The sequence below is a fragment of the Cryptomeria japonica genome, chromosome 6 (genome assembly GCF_030272615.1).
Source record: "Cryptomeria japonica chromosome 6, Sugi_1.0, whole genome shotgun sequence".
In the NCBI taxonomy this organism is placed as follows: domain Eukaryota; kingdom Viridiplantae; phylum Streptophyta; class Pinopsida; order Cupressales; family Cupressaceae; genus Cryptomeria; species Cryptomeria japonica.
The window spans coordinates 575,210,271-575,223,365 of NC_081410.1; the positions used below are offsets into that span (position 1 = coordinate 575,210,271).

General features: G+C 35.3%; 1 protein-coding gene across 4 annotated transcripts in view; it reads right to left on the minus strand.

Annotated features, from left to right (window-relative positions):
• LOC131062953 (calcium/calmodulin-regulated receptor-like kinase 1) overlaps positions 1-13,095 on the minus strand; it is a 99,451-nt gene that overhangs the window by 56,961 nt on the left and 29,395 nt on the right. The gene's annotated exons all lie outside the window — the stretch shown is intronic.

Below are 13,095 nucleotides of genomic sequence, written 5' to 3' on the forward strand. Positions count from 1 at the left end.
TCTATTTAATTTTGATTCACCAGGGGTATCAGAGCATATGAGATTGGGCTGTAAAATGAAGGTTGAGACTGTATTTGTTTCTTAAAGCTTGCCTGAGGCATAAAAAACTTATGTGAGATAAAAAAAATCTGTGCGATTTTTGGTGCTATTTTGTTGGAATTTTTAAACTGATGCTGAAATGGACTTGGGATTGATATTTCCCTGTTGAATGCTGGCACAATGACAAAAGAAAAAAACAATTAGAGTGTTGCAAAAATTTATTTAATATTTGTTTTGTATGCCACTGAATTTCCTTGTGCTGGAGGTCTTGAATTTCCTGCAATTTCCTTGCAATGGTATTGTAATCTGCAATGTCTTTCTAATTTTTCTCAGCTGCATTGATTTCTTCATTTGGAGGCTGTGGCTAAATTAGGTAGTTTGCTGGGTTGGAATGGCATTAGAAAAGAATTCTGTGTTGAAATTGGCTTGAAAACTTGCATCAGAAAAAGTATTGATAATGCATTTAAAAATACTAGAAAGGTAAGCAAAAGCTTCTAGTTAACTTTGGCATACATTCAAAATCACTCAAATTTCAAATTGGATGTATTTAGAAGGCGACATCAAAAGCAAAGCTTTCTTCTTCTTCTTCTTTTTTCCATTTCCAGCAAACTTGAAACCATACCTAAATTTTGCAATGATAGTCTTAAGCATGTGCTTACGCTTGATGGAAAAACTGTGGATTTATTCTTGTAATCTATATTATTTGTTAAACAGGCAAAATTTTAGATACAAACGTCTATATTTTTATTTGTCAATAAGAAATATAAAGGTGTATTTGAAAGTGTTTTTATTTTTTCTCTACGTATGTTTGTATTTATCCAACTACAGGTCTTACGATCAAAACTGGCATCATATCAAGGATCTACTAGAGGGTAGAGGCAAAAACCCTAGTAGTATTCCTATTCTTTATTTTCTTTCCTTGTGTCAACGTGGCTAAAATACAGAGCCTCATCTCAGAGGCAAGGAGACGAACACACAAAAACTACAAATAATAGAGCATCAATGGAAAGCACACTAGCTTTTAATGATATTTGAGATTTATTTCAAAAACAATCCACACCCCTACCAATACTTCTAATTGAAGTTTGAAAAACGAGATAAGAAAGCAGATGCACTGTTAAAATCTTGTTGTTCTACACAAGTTATCATTCACATAGAAGCCATTAAATCTAAACCTTGGAAAGCACTCAAAGATCTGTATGACCAACAGTCAGCGTCTAAAAAAATTGATCTCCTAATGCAATTGTTACATACTAAAGTTTGTGTTGATGAAGATGTTTTTTAATACATTTTTAAGATGAATAACTTGAAACAAGAATATAATACCACAAGAGAGAAGATCGATGATGATATGCTAATCTCTATTATTTTGAATGGTCTTGGTCCAACTTATACCAGATTTTTAGAAATGCGCAACTCGGTGATAAGACAAATAATGCAACCTTTGATTCTATATGTGAATTGCTCACTAATGTCAATTCACAAAAGAAAACATGACCAGCATAAGTTCTAATTTGATGGCAGTACTCATGAAGAAGTGGCAGATTACAAATACCTCGGAATTGACTTCAACAAAAATCTAAGTTGGGAAGGTTGTAGAAAGAAGAGAACTTTGGGAGTCTGGAAAGCATTTTATGCTTTACAAAATAGGTACAAAGAGGCTGAGCTATGGGATTGGAAGACTACCCACTCTTTTGGGGCTTTTGGTGCTTCCGGTTGTGCTCTATGGTTGTGAATTGTGGGCCAGCAGTACCTCTGATTTACAGTGGAAGCAAAATGAGAAAATTCAAAAATGTTTGACTACAAACAATTTCAAAATTAAAAGTTCAGTCCCTTATGATATCATGTTGAGTCAAGTGGGGGCTGCGCTTATTGAAGCAATTGCTATGGTGAGACTCATAAGATGTTTAAAAAGAATTGAGCAAATGGAAGAGGGCAGATGCCTAAGGTTGTCATCAATGACACATTGTGCAAAAGAAAGAAGACTTGGATGCGACAAAATAGCAAATGGTTTAGTAAATGGGATATTTATTTGAACACGTGCCCCACGAATAGTAAAGAGATAAAGAATTTTGTTATGGATAAGTTCCACAAGTGTACTTCAAAAAGGGCTAGGGAGAAAGAAAAAGTATTATATTGAAGAGTTTAATCCCACCTGTAAACATCATTAAAAAGCGTACATAGGGGCCAATAGCCCTTCGAGAGCCAAAAAATGTATTGCTCAATTAAGAACGAACTCTCATCAACTCTGTTGTGAAATCGAGCGTTGGAAAGGACCAAAAGAAGCTCGGGAAGAAAGAGTGTGTGCTTTTTACACTTTTGGAAAAGTGGAAACAAGAAAACACTTCATCTTAGAGTGTGATGCCTTCAAGGACAGCAGGGATAGTTATGTAAATACCTTGGCAGGGAAATATTGGGATAATTTATTCAACAAGAAGACTGTGGAGAAGTTGGGGGAGCTCATCATCATGTTGCATCGGAAAAAGACTGAAATGCAGAAGTCAATTTGTGAGGCGATCTGTCCCATAGGCTATTTTTAGTCTCATGGACGTTAAAATAATTTCTTCTTCTTCTTTAAAGAACAGATGTGGTAAATTTACTGAACATATTTACTTTACAAAAACAGGAGTACACATAGTAGTGAAGAAACACAAAAAGCGAAGCAATTTTCAAAGCATTCTCCACATTCCTCCAAACATAAACATCGACCTAAGCACCCAGAACGAACCCAGGTGCGAACCCGAGCGTACCTGGATGCGTGGGCAGCTGAAAAAACGACCCCACCAACAATAAAAAACAAATTTCTATGATTTTAAAAACCATTGAAACCCTAATTTTGCCCATATGAGACATTTTTCACCTTCTATTTGCTCATTAACTGATCTCACTTGCATTTTTCACCATTTTTTCTTCCAAGCTTGTTTTGAAGGTGGTTGCATTTTTCTTCGAAGGTGAAGGCTATAGAGGTGTGAGACATGCATCAAAGGCTTAGGAATCGTTGGAGATGGCAGATTTAGCCATCGAAAATGAGTGAATCCTCATTTTTTTAAAGTTTTCAAGAATTTTTTCAAGTTCTTATTTTTATTTTTATAAGATGTTTTGAATATATTTTTACACTTTGTATGCATAATAGTGGGTTATTATAATGCCAGATTTTTTTCAATTTTTTTCAATAATGTCGAGTTTTCCATTATTTATTTTAGGTTCATTATTCATACATAATGGCTTAGGCTAGAAGTGCAAGTGCAAACTCTAGTTCAGTTGCCCAGACCCAAACTCAACAAAACCCTTTTAAAATTGATGTTGATTCACCACTTTGGCATTATACAGCAATGATCAAGCAAATGTCTAGTGGTGGGAGTTTTCTTTGGCAGCAGAGCCACTGTAACATAGAGTATACCAGCTCATACTATCGAGTGAAAGGTCACCTTTTTTTCATCTGTGGACATGGAATGAAATTTGTAAGGGGTCAAATGGCAAAGGGCTGCCGAAAGCTCTAGTTATGGAATATATTAGAGAACAAGAGGAAGCCGACAGGAGAAGCAACAAAGCAAAGGCTGATCATCCTCTTGCCAAGGCAAGCTTAAAAGGGCCTTCTAGTAGTAGTGGCTCCACAAGACCGGCTGACCCACATCCTCTCATGCCAATGCCACCACCTTCTGAACCAGAGAATGTTGTGGTTACACGAAAGAGAGGCCCATTGGATACTACCCTCAAAAATGAAATCGGAGAGATTGCAAATCAGAGCATTGCTCATTGCATTTATGGCAATGGGCTTCCTTTCAACATTGTCACCTTATTTTTGAGACATGGTGCATACCCTTTGCAATACACCTTTTGATTATGTTTGTCTCGAGTATGAAAGGGTGCAAACCCGGAACCACCTTATTGGTAAAGGAGAAAACCTCCATAGAGACACAATTGAAAGTCATCAAAGATTCATGGCCAGAAACTGGTGTGTCCATCGTTTTTGATGGATAGAAAGATTGTAAAAATAGGCCATTGATCAATGTTATAGTAGTGTGCCCTAAAGGGGTGATGTTTTTGAAAGCGGCGGATTGTGAGGGGCAAGTGAAAGATGCAAGTTTTATTGCCAATATCCTCATAGAATCCATTGACATGGTGGGCCTCAAAATGTTGTCCAAGTCATAACGAACAATGCTAAAAATTTTAGGGCAGTTGGGTCTATCGTGGAGGCTACATATAGCCACATTTTTTGGACACCATGTGCAGACCACTCACTCAATTTAATCATGCAAAAGATTGGCACACAAAAAAATTTGGTCAAACAAGTTTACACAAAGGGCGAAGAGATTCAAATGTTTGTGACTAATCATCACGTCACAAGCCATATTCAAGATCTTCTCCAACTGGGGTTGTTGAAGATAATTTAAATTTAATTTTTTAGTTTTTATTTTTTATAGTTAATATATAACATGTATTTTTTATGCCATGTTAGGCTACCGAAACCCAATTTGCATCTCACACACTCGTCTTAAGACAACTTGTGAAGGTGCAAGAGGCCTTGAGTGCTATGGTCATCAACACCTTGTTTTGTGTATGGAAGTAGTCAAACAAAAAAAAGAGCCCAAAAAGTAAGAGCATTGATCCTTGATGATAAATGGTGGGATCGTGTGAAATGTGTTTTGAGTTTCACTGGGCCCAACATGAGCATGATTAGGTATGTCGATATTGATCGCCCATGTTTGGGTGAAATTTATGATGGCATGGATAGCATGGTGGAGAAAATAAGAGAAATAATAGAGAAAAAGGAAACTGACACAACGTAAACATTTTTCATAGTTGTGCAGCAAATTGTTGTTGATCGTTGAAACAAGATGACCACCCCCTTACATCTCTTAGCATTTGCTTTGAAACTAAAGTTTTATAGCATAGAGATGCTTGAATTGCCAAGGAGGGTGCCACCATATAGAGATGCAGAGGTTGCTACTAGATATAGGGCTGCATTTAAAATGATATATTCAGGTGAGGAGACTAGAAATATTGTCTTGAGGGAGTTTGGCTAATTCATATCTACAAAATTTCATGATGTTGTAGCTCTTCAAGCCAGATATGGGATGGATGCTAATGAGTGGTGGTGTGTACATGGTCAAGGCTCCACTTTCTTGCAACCTCTTGGAATTAAAATTCTCTCCCAAGTATGTATCTTTTTAATTTTTTATTTTTATCGTTTTTCAATTCCATTTGACGCTATCATATTAAAATATTTTTATTTTATAATTTATAAATTCAAAATTATGTTTTAACAGATTGCAAGTTCTTCTTCAGCTGAGCGGAATTGGAGTACATAATCCTTCATCCACTCAGTCAAGCGTAATCGTTTGGGTGCAAAAAAAGTAGAGAATTTGGTCTACATACACTCCAACTTTCGTCTATTCTCACATAAGAAAGCTGAATATAATGCAGGTGCGACAAGAAGAGGGGATCTAGCCCCTAAGTGTGCTGATTTAGCACAACTTGCCCAAGTCTCTATAGATGAGGCAATTGTGGAACTTGACAAAGAAGTAGCTAGCAGAAGTGGCAATCCAATGGATTGTGGTTCAAATGATGTTGAATTTGCACCAAATGATGATCTTGGGCTTGGGCTTGATCTTTCAGATGAAGACTCAGTTACCGGGTTCTCCAATTTTGGTCCCTGTACCCAAACTGGGTTCGCCCCGGGTTTGGGTTTGCCCTAGGCATTCCAACTGCCCTTTGTTGTTTTTCTTTTGCCATTTGTCATTGTTCCATCTTCCAATTCAATTCCGAACTATCAATTGACATTTGGCATTGATCAATGATGAAGTATCATACTATAAAATGTATTTGGTTTTATAATTTTGTATATTTCTTTAAATTTTTGTATATATGTGTTTCTGTGTGTACAGCCAAACCCAAACCCACGAACCGGGTTCGCGTGCCCGAACCCAAACCAATAACTTAGGATGAAGATGAATATTCAATCCCATATGGCTTGTAATTTGAATTTTCATTGTGTCATGACATTTTGAGACTTGAAAGTTGAATATTATCATTTTTGCAAATTATGAATATGATATTACATTTACGATATTATGAATATTTATTGGCAATTATAGATTTATGTATGGGAAAGTTACAATGTATGGATTGTATCATTGTAATGATGGGAGTGACAGTTTATATTTTATAATTTTGATGTTTGAACATATATATATATATATATATAGAGAGAGAGAGAGAGAGAGACGCAGCTGTACCCTTACCCAAGGAAAAAAAAATTGTTGTACCTGCAAATCTGTATCCATACCCAAATCGGTAACTTAGTTCTTTTGCTGAATAAAGCATTAAACCTACAATAGGATTTCAAATAAAGGACTACTATCAAAAAAAAAAAATATATATATATATATATAGATGGATGCACCTGTACCAATACCCAAGGAAAAAAAAATTGTCGTACCCACAAATCCATACCCATACCCAAATCGATAACTTAGTTCTTTTGCTGAATAAAGCATTAAACCTACAATAGGATTTCAAATAAATGACTACTATCAAATGAAGTTATCACTTTAAGATAACATGGCCTGCATAGAGTTTGTGAAACTACAAAATAGTAAGAATTTGTGAAGATTTCCAGATAAAGCAAATAGAAATTTTAACATCAATGTTTCAGATCACACGCTATGATCCATTATCAGGATGAAAGAGACAAAATATCAATTTATGAAATGCATCAAACAAAATTGAAATTTAAAAGAACATTATCTACCAATAGGAATGAAGAAAAACATTTTCAAATACCAACAACCATACAGTACAGCGAAACACCAGGGCTGAAAGGGAAAAAAAAGAAAAAAAATCATATCAGTGGCCAAGAAGAACAAAAATAGTTAACGGGAATGGAATTACATCATAAAACAACACACCAAGCAAGTGGATAATGCATTTGTAATCTAAAATTAAAGCAAGTACATTAGAAAGAAAAACAAAATACAGCTAGAAACCAAGACCAATCTAAAAATGCACTTGCTAAAGAATTTTTTTGCTCTGCAAGATTTGCTGAGGTTTACTTGCTGAGTTTCTAGGAAGTCCATTTAACTCATGGTTCCAACAAAATATCAAATTTTACGGGGAAAAATGTGGGTTAGACACTACAAAAGCTCTATTTTTTGGCTTTATAAACATTTTTTTTGCCTTTAAAAAATTACGAAAAATGGTGTGTATAATAAAAGTTTGTATGGATTTTAAGGTCTTCATTTGGGCTTGGTGTCAGGGGCTCCTGTAATGTCATGTCCCCAACCTGACACTAAAGGAACAACAATCCTGTAACATGAAATAGTCTTACAAACATAAGACTTCACAATTTCATTAACTGTAAATCTTGCCACAGTCGCCTTCCTTCAGTAAGTCAGGGACATTACAGCCGGCCATGTTCTAATTGCCATGTGTCAAAGAGTCGACATCTAATAATGCAGCAATTTTTATTATAGAGTACCATTACAAGAGTGACATACAATTAAGAGCAGCAATGATATTTGATGAAACATTAATAAACAGTGATTTAGATTAGCAGCAAATGATAGTAATATCATAGACAGCGACAATTATCTTTTGAAGGATGGCGAGTTTAGATAATAACAAATGGTGACTTTATAAGGTAGCGCTTTGTTTATTAAAGACAAGTAGCGATTACAAAGAGATGTTAGGACAGCAATTCATATAATACAAAGTGATTAATTTGTTAAAAGATTAATATAAGTAAACAGCAAAGAGAAGAGACACGTTCTTATGAAACATGACATCCATTGCAAACAGGGATGACTTTACGCCTTGTCTTAGAAGCTATAAGATCGATCTGCATGGAAAGAGAGAGGATCATCCATGGCAAGCATTTACAATCATCGGCTAAGAATTAAGCACAGCAATCAGCAAACAAGGAACAATAAGCAAACTCAGAAATCGTGTAAACAGCAGAAATATAATCAGGATCAGATTCTCACGAATCTAATTCAGACCTACTATAATCAGCATCTAATAATCTGAATAATTGCTCTTGTGGTATATATTTATCTTTTGCATTAATTGTCAATATTTATTTCTTATATACATATATGATTGGATATAAATTGCATGTCTGATTAATAAATCTGTTTGTAAACCCCCATCACGTATAGAAGGAAGGAGGTGCAAGGAAGGGGGAAATTATGAGGATCTCCATCTAGTTAGGCTACCCCAAGTGGATGTCCATGTTGCCTGCCACCAGGGCCAAGAGGGCCAAAGCTCCACTCTTGGGCTTAGATAGTCATAGGTGTTAATGCATAATAGCTTCTGCAAGATAAGACATCTGTAACCATTGCAATTGATCTCCTTAATTCTGTTATTGTTTATTCTTCTTTACTATGCTTTCCGATTTGAATATGATAATCGGGTTTTAACAGATGATTGTCAAATTATAAATATTGTCACTGTTATTAGCAATTGTTAACACTGTGCATATATGATAAGCATTGATCTATATGCTATCGGGCTAATAAACCCGATAGCATATTAATGGCGATTCATTTTATGAATCGACATTAATATGTTATCAGGGTATTAACCCGATAACATATAATGTTATGTTATAAAACCCGCAATGTAATGGTATCGGGTAAACATACATTAAACCCCGCTTTATTATCAAACACCGATTCATTATCGGGCTGCATAAAAAATGATAATTGCTAAATGCCAAATAATAACCGATATCGGGCATGAACAGGCACCAATCAATAGGTGCCTTGATCGGCCGGTCAAGACATCTATTGATCGATTGCCTAAACATATGAAGGCCGATAAGAATCATTTGGAGAAGACATAGAAAACGATAAATGATCTCTCTCCTTCAGCCTGCATCATAAATCAGAATTATTAGACATTGAATTTAGAAATAATAATCACATAGCATTATTAGTAATATAACTTGTTCTTCAATTGAAATTGAATAAACTTTACAATAGGACAATCTAAGAACCTCCATTACAATCTGCTCTCCAACTCTATAATGATGGCTATTAATCTTAGGAGATGAAGCATGGATAGGGAAAGCAGGTACAAGCACCCCACTAGGTAGGATACCCTGAGTGGATGTCCATGTTGCCTGCCATTGGGGCCAAGAGGGCCAAAGTTCTGCTCTTGGGCTTAGTGTGGGATGGCTTCAGGTGGACCTATCATGCTTCTTCTCCCACACCCTAATGTGTTTGAAATGATGTTATAGATATTATATGAATATCATGTGTTATGGACTAACCCTAATAATGGATATATATTATATATGTGTATATGTTGCTTATGTTATGATTATAGGATTCAAACCTAGGATCATATTATTAAACAGATATTTACTTGGTAAGATTGAACCCTAGCCCTAATTTGTTGCATTTATGATTCTAGGGCAAATTAAGAAGGGTCCCCAAATTTTTAAAAAGTGGCATAATTAAATTAGTTGATTAATTTGTCCAAAAATTTATACTATTTCAAAAATGGATGACTTTGATTGATTAATTTATTTAAAAAATAAAGTGAAAACAATAAAATATTAAAAGTCACTTTACTAAATAAAGTTCTCCAATTGTCACAAATATTTAATGAGGCCTTGCAAAAATTAAATGTGGCCCAATCTTCTAGATAGAGGTTGGAGTTCTCCATAAGGGGGCTTGTTGGGCTGTAGTAAGCATGTTTTTATATTTGTATGTTGATTTATGAGAAGCTGAGGATGGAAACCTTCAATAGATCAACAAAGGTTGGACGAAAACCTGATTCTTTCGAAAGGTGGATTCGCAACGGAGTTCAAAATTGGGCCAAATTTGTGAAGTCTCCATTGGAGATAAATTTGCAGGGGTTGAGTGTTTGATTCAAAAATAAAGGTACTACAATTTTCATAATATAGTTATTTTGATCGGAAAATTAATTATATTATTGCTGAAGAATAAAGTTTAATGCTGGGTCAATTAATTATTGGTTTGAAGGCCTACTTAGGGGTGAAAGTCAGAGTAGAAGGTACAGATTTGAATTAACTACTACATGGCATCTTCATATTTCCGATCATTCTTGAAGATAGCAACAGAAAGCACAAATAAATCAAACCTGCCATTGTTTGTCTTGGGAGTTTAAAACCATATTTGAGGGTGGCTACAGTTTGAACAAGTTTGAGCTATTTTGGTATTTAAATCTGCATACTTATTTCATCTTTATCTAAAAAAGAAAAAAGAAAAATCACTGTAATGCATTTCTGAAAATTTTGCACAGGAATAAAGGGATTCTCTGTACTTTTCCTAAGTTGAGTAATACTCAAAAATTTGTTTCTTTTAGCAAAAAAAATCAAATCAGTAATCTGATCATATTTCTAAGTTTATTGTGTAGTTTCTTATATGCAAATAAAGTTTCAGATTTTTTTGTACCCTAGTTTTGGAAATATTGTTGTTTTTCTATTATCCCTATTTGGAGATACTACAGTGGTATCAGAGCTGCAAGTCTTGGCAACCTGTTTGGGGTGATTGTATGCATGATAAGGGTAGTCATAACCTAGAGAAACAAAAAGGAATAACGGCTGGCAGAAATCAACCACCATCCACAAATGAAGAGGAGGCTAAACAAATGTTCACAAAAATATTAAGACAGCTACAAAATACCAACCTTTATTTGAGTCAGATGGCTCATAACACAACAAATGGAAGAAATATGGTGCATACAGAGACAGAGGAAAGAAGAAAAGTTGCGGAAAACAATAAGCGTCCTATCAGCAAACCTACAGATTCATCACAATCCAGACCTTTCATGCCTATCTTTATAAAAGAGGATGGACCCACACAAGAGGAACCCATGGAGGGCAATGAGGATGCTAAGATTTTGGCTAAGTACCAAGCTTTAGGGGAAGATTTTCATTCAGCTATCTCTTTAATAGACTACTTGGAGGTCATCAAACACACAAAGCCAAAGCGAAAACAATGGAATCAAGGGAAGAAGAATTACGGGTTGCAGAAAAGGTTGGGACGTCTATCCCCCTTGTTTTGATGGATCATCCAAGGGTACAACTAGAGATTGGATTTAGAAATTGGATACGTGCCTTGAATCAGATGAAGGAGATTGAGGCCATCAAATTTGCGACCCTTCACCTTGAAGGAGCTGCCCATGAGTAATGGTATCATGGTTTAGTGACACAAGGTCATGATTCGATTGTTTCTTATGATCGATTTTGCACTTCATTGACAGAGCAATTTGAGCACAAGGATTCAGAAGCACATTCCAGAGAGTTGGCTCAGTTGAGACAGGTGGGGACACTTGATGCATACATTTCATAGTTTTGGTTGTTGTCAATAATGGTTTCTAATGTGACCGAAAAGAAGTTGATTTCTTGGTTCATAGAGGGTTTGTCGGAACCTCTCAAGGGTTGGGTTAAAGCTTCTAATCCTCCTACTCTTGATGATGCCATTAAGAGAGCATGCCACAAGGATTTTTCTACTCCTACGGGTAAGCACAATTACGAGAATACAAATTCCAAGCAAAAGAAGCTATCGCAAGAGAAGTCAAGGGTTCCATCCAAACCAAGTAAGGAAGATGATAAGAAGCTGAATTTTGAGAGCAAGAATGAGCTGCATAAGAAGTTGTGTTTTACTTGTTGAGAACCATGGGTGCCTAGTCATAGATGCCTTGAGAAAGGTAAAATGTATTATGTCAAACTTCAATCTAACAATGATGATAGAATTGATGATACTTCAGAGAGTGGCAATGAAGAACAAGATAATATAGCCTTAGCACAACCTCCACACAAGGTTTTTAAGAAAATTTCAAATGTTCAAAATGAATCAAATGACTCTTCAACCTCTTTTTATAACCCTATAGAACTTTCTAGAAATTATATTTTAAAATCACTTTTTAATAATTAACCTTTTTAATCCATAAAAGTGACTTTATTTAATTATTTCCTTTTTCCAACACTTTAGTCACTTAAAATTTACCTTTTATAAATAATTAATATAATTTGTCTTTTAGTTTTGCTTTTTCACCAACTTATGTTTTAATTATTTAAATTATTTTTCACACATCCAACCAAAGTTGTAGAAAATACAAAAATAGCCCGAAGGTGAATACTAACTGTGCCAACATAATCAAAAGCTCAATAGATATCCAGCCTAGTTAAAATTGACACTTTCCAAAATTAGAATATTCCTTCAAAAAAGTTTGGAATGCACCAAAATGGACAAAATTGTCCCTAGAAAGCATCAACGAACTCAACTTGATCCCTTGAACACAACACCAGTAATTGAGCTCCATTCCAACAAGGACAACACTCTCCAAGAAATTTGGAGCTCCTGAGGATACTAGAAAGGCCACAAAAAGGGGAAATTACAATCCACCCTTCCCAAAGATTGCTTGTCCTCAAGCAATCTCCTCTTAATCACTGACTAATCCTAAATACAACTCTCTGAGATTCCAAGATCCCAAATTACCCTAGGAGGTTTGTGAATCTTCTTGTTTGATATGCTATGTTGCATCACACCTGCAAATGGAACCTCCTTCAAATGTCTAACCAATACTGCAGCAATCTTTTGCAAGTACGCAACAAAATCCCCTATCATCAACTTTGCTCTCCCATGTTTCCGTTGTGCTGCTCTAATAAAAATTGACAAACTTGTGAAAATATTCTCTATTTTCACTTCTAGAGCCTCTGACTGATGGCCATAGTTATGTGAAAATCTGTTAACTTGTAATTGTTTCAAAGGTAAACCACTAACATCCTTAACAATTTCTCCTCTCATGTTATGCAAGTGAGAAATTGTTTACTTACCCAAAGCTGTGATGGACTATTGAGTAATGATAGCTTCCAGTCATTTAGCTATAATTTGATGAGGTAAAGGGTGAGGAATACCCCTTCAATGTCAGTTCTTTCCCCTTATGCTGAAAACTAAACTCCATGGTCTGATAGTTTGAAAAATTTCACCCAATGAATATAACCATTGGGACTCCAAGAACTAAGTTAATCCCTCCTAAGCCAATAACATAAAAATCATCACAAATTGTATCTCAACAATA